Raw genomic sequence first — 4742 nt, 5'->3', positions numbered from 1 at the left:
CACTATTAATGAATTCAGAGGTCCATTGGAAATCAACCTTGAAATCCTATTTATATTTATATGACATAGACGTAAGTGCCATAAGTAAGTTTGACTCAATTTAAAAATACGCTTTCTTTTATGAGAAACATCAATATTATTTTATTCATTGTGGTGTAGCATGTCATGGGAGACTTCAAATACAAAGAGATAATGCATTTTAGGATCACTATGGATGAATTGCTTGTTATACTCAATAACAACACAATTATTTGCAAATAAAACTTCATAACCAGCATCCAATATATTTTAAACAAAAAGCAAATTCTTTATTATCGAAGGTACATAATTAAAGAACATCTTTTGAAAAAAGAATTCTGGAATTATTCAAAGAAAAAGAGATATTTCCTATTGCTACGCCTGGTGCTTGTTCCCATTCGCATGAACAACAGAAACTTTATTCTCACTTAGCCGCCGCATTTCTTGAAACACTTGCAAAGAAGTGCAGACATGGTCATTTGCTCCCGAATCTACAACCCATAATTGGGTAGAAACAACCACTAAAAATGTTTCAACGACATTTAAACAAGAATAACCTTTGTGCTTCATTTTGTCTTGACAGTCGGGACATTGCCTCCTGCGGTGACCATGCTGCTAGCAATAGTAGAACTTGACCTTAGGCTTAGCCACACCACATGTCGCACCACTAGGTGACACAACCTTGCACGAGGCTTTCTTCTTCTTTTGGGCTTTAGTCGGTTTAAACGAAGAAGAGATATGTTCCCCACCATGTATTCCATAAGGAGAGGAGTTTGCTGCATGATAATGGATTTTGTCCTTGTCAGTTCATTCAACAATTTCTAAGAGACAATCCATGTTATTCATATTATAATTCAAGTGAAACTATTGAAAACTGCCCAGTAGATTCTGTAGGATCATCTTTACCTGAGATTCCATATCAATAGCAGCACCAAGTATCTCCAGCTCATTCAGATAACTCATCATGTTTAACACATGATCCTTGACATGTGATCTTTCAACCATTTTGGTGGTTAAGATAGCCTTTATGGCAGTCTACTTGGCAACACAATTCTGCACTTCAAACATCTCTTTGAGAGATCCGAGCATATCGTAAGCAGAGTCATCAAATGATGTTGATGCTACGAAACATTCAATATTAAGGAAAGAGTGTAGCACCTTTCCATCTCATCAACCTTGACCCATTTCTCATAGGCCTTAATCTCTTTATCAGTAGGGTTTAGGTATAATGAAGATTTCTCCAACCAACACATACTTGAAACCCTCATATGTTAGAACAATGTCAAGGTTTCGTTTTCAATCCACATAGTTAGGACCTTCCAATTTGTTTTCGTTCAAGATAGAGGACAGAGAACTGAAGTGTGACATAGCTAATCTAAGAGATATTTAAAATTGATCATAAGTAACATACATTTTATACTTTTTTAAATAATAAAAAAAAGACACATATATCATGCTAATAAACAGTTAGAATCAATAGGGAACTTAACTATTCAAAAAAATATATGAACAAGTTCATATGTATAGTACCACTTAAACAAGACAAGCTCAACGCAGTTATAGAGTAATTTGTGAAGTTTTAGTCAGTGTATATATTGTCTTTCGTTCATTGATACAACACACAACTTAGTTGAAAAGTCAACACAAGTCAACAAATCAAAATAAATACATAACAGTATCAAAATATACAAGTTTACCCGATGGGAAAGAGGACATATTTCAACATATAAGATCATAAATTAACTGTTTAAAACATTTTTTTTTGAATAGGGATGAATCCTTACAAATCTGGAGTACAAAAAAAATATTTTTTTAAAAAACAAAAAAGTGTTCAACAAAAGAACAGCATGATATATACAAATTTAATCAAATATATATCACAATCATGAACTGTAATTACATTATCAGTTATATGTAAGAAGTCTCTAATACCAATTGTTAGGATATGTACAATAAAAGCATTCTTCCAGATCACAAACTTATATAATAGCATAATAATGTAAACTAAATAAATTGGGAAACTCTAACCTTTTGTAGCTTACACATAACTCGTTCATGGACTGGGATTTCCAAATTGAAGCCCTGACTAACTCTTTCAATCAAGTCTTGTGCGAACAAGGAAATTTTCAGAAAAATGGTGATCTCTCTTTGAGAACTATCCCCCTCCCCATTTATACCTATCAGTATAAGGGAAAGGTTTGAAAGATGAAATGGTTTTAGTCATATTTTAGTCATTAAATACCTTTAAATGTATTTGGACACTTTAAAGTGCATCCAACAACCATGATCAGTAGTCATCAACAATCATTAAGTACCATTAAGTGTCTTTTGACACTGTTAAGAGTATCTAACAACCATGATTAATAGTTATCAACAACCACTAAATATAATTAAGACCTCATTTATTTGCACTTAATGGAGGTCTAAATCTTAATCATTCTGATTCAACCTATTAAGTACATTTGGATTTTATGTCTAAATCTGAATCATTCAAATTCACCCTATTAAGTTCATTTGTTTTTTTTTAAAAAAAAATCTTAATGGGTCTGAAGAGGTCTGAACGAATCAGATTTGTAGGAGACTCTTAATAACATTCTGACTAATTTTATAAGTTATAAATAATAATAAAATCATAACTTCTCTGCTTTGGGCGTGCCTTTTTATCTCATAACTAAAAACTTTTTTTCTCACTTTTCTCAATCAAACACCATTTTTTCTCAACTGGCAAGTTCTCATAAATCCTTTTCAAGTATCTTTAATATTAATAATTTTCATATATTGATATGTGTCCAGAACATTGGTTGCAATATATTTTTGGTGTATTGTGTTTATTAAGGTTTTTGAATGAAAAATAGTATCCCAAATCATGATTATTAAAACGTAATTTTTTTTAATCAAAATTGATATATTTTATTGCAATGAAAATTTTATAATATTCAATTAATATAGTGTTCAATTTCAGTTTCATATTCAGAAATTGAGAATAAACAACATTAATTATTTAATGTTCTCAGTTAGACACCACATCTTAATATTTAAATGTGTATTCAGATTTAGACCTCTTAGTCTTAATGGAAACAAATAAGGCCTAAGTGTATTTAGAAAGTCATTAAACACCAACGGTAATAAACAATCATCAAACATCATCAATGACCATTAAGAACCATTGAACACTATTATTTGCTTCTTTCATCTTCTAAAGGAAATAACGAATTTCAATGTTTTCTTCTTTCTTCTTTTAAGAAAGGGATAATGCACAAGTGCCTCCTCAACCTATGCCCGAAATCTCAGAGACACATTTGTACTATACTAAAGTCCTATTAACCTTTGAACTTATTTAATTAATAATTTTCTACCCCTTTTCGGCCTACGTGACACTATCTTGTAGGCCCAACGCTGGTTGACATTTTTTCAAGAGCATCAAAGTTGTGAACTTCCTCAATGCATCTGGTGTTCAAGATTTGATCGATCATCTGGGACTCCAAAGTAACGGCTAAAACAATTATTGATGGCAACAGTCATCTCGTCTTTTGGATATCCATTATTTTATTTGTACTATTAGAGTTTTTTTGGGTGGGTTTCCGATTATTCTATGCATGGAAATGACTTTATCCTGATTTGTGGATACAGTCTTCGAAGAAGGGATGAATATGCATGGTACTCCGTAAATGTATGGAAAACAAATCAATTTTTCTTAAACTTGATGGTTTTGGGTAAATTGGTACAGGGTTATTTTCTTAGGAACACATATACTACAATATTATTACACACCCATGTACTACTTTATTCTTCATTTTTTTAAAAAAAAAGTGTACCTTATTTTGTATATCTTGTAAGCAAAAAATTGATCTCTGTGTAATTTTTTGGAGGATTAAGAATAATTTCCTATCATCACCAATTTAGAATGAGAGCTTAGGTAACATGAAATTTGTAGTTGTCCATTTTCATTCATTCTTTTGATAATCTTCTAAAAAGAGTTGCTTCTATTCTGAAAGCCAGGTTCTAAACTTCATCATACATGTTAATTCTCCTGCAAAAATAATTGAGAAGGTGTAGGAGGCTAGGGTATAAAACACATATATCCTTAGGAACACACATATATAAAAACATTGTGCTTGCTTTATTTTGTTCAAAGCATTCTTAAGAAAATGGTCTAACATCCTCCCAATCTATATCTGAAATCTCAACTATGTTGGAATTAATGCATCAATGTTTAGTATTACGAAATTGTATCTTAGTTTTTCAAGAAGTCTCTTTAGAATTTAGTAGTAAATGTATCTAGTAAATTATGATACATGTATGTAGTTATTTTTTCAAGACTTTTTATTTTCTATTTTGAGTAGTATAAATAGTGTTGTAGTTGATGATTATAATCATCTCAAGTGGCCTTAAGTAACCTATAATAAACTTGGGCATTATCTAAATATATTATTTTCCTTCCATATTTCCTACAAATTGGTATCAAGAGCAGGTTTTCATTTTTAATCTGGGGTTAGGTGAAGAAAAAAATATGGCATCCAAAACAAATGAAGGTGCTGATTTTGTAGATGTTCTTACTTCATTTTTTAATGGAACTGATTTTGAATACTGGAAAATAAGAATGAGAATACATTTGAAAGCTGAAGGTTTGTGGACTATTTTCCAAATGGCTTTGAAGAGCAATACAACGATGGTGATCTTACAGCAGCAGAGATGAAAAATCTTGAGGCTAAGTATCGTCAAGA

The 4742-nt window shown here is 31.3% G+C and overlaps 1 long non-coding RNA gene across 2 annotated transcripts; it reads right to left on the bottom strand.

Annotated features, from left to right (window-relative positions):
- Positions 1–286: 286 nt before the first annotated feature.
- LOC101259573 (uncharacterized) lies at positions 287–2175 on the bottom strand. Of its 2 annotated transcripts, XR_011211508.1 has the most exons (3): positions 2047–2175; positions 925–1393; positions 287–794 (listed from the first exon to the last, which is right to left on the bottom strand). It is a non-coding gene; the product is annotated as an uncharacterized lncRNA (long non-coding RNA). The 2 variants fall into 2 exon arrangements; XR_003248122.2 differs by having other exon boundaries at positions 925–2165.
- Positions 2176–4742: the final 2567 nt, after the last annotated feature.

This window comes from Solanum lycopersicum, chromosome 9, assembly GCF_036512215.1.
Source record: "Solanum lycopersicum chromosome 9, SLM_r2.1".
Classification (NCBI taxonomy): Eukaryota; Viridiplantae; Streptophyta; class Magnoliopsida; order Solanales; family Solanaceae; genus Solanum; species Solanum lycopersicum.
Note: the sequence above shows the minus strand (reverse complement) of the source record. Positions and strands in the feature narration are given on the sequence as shown.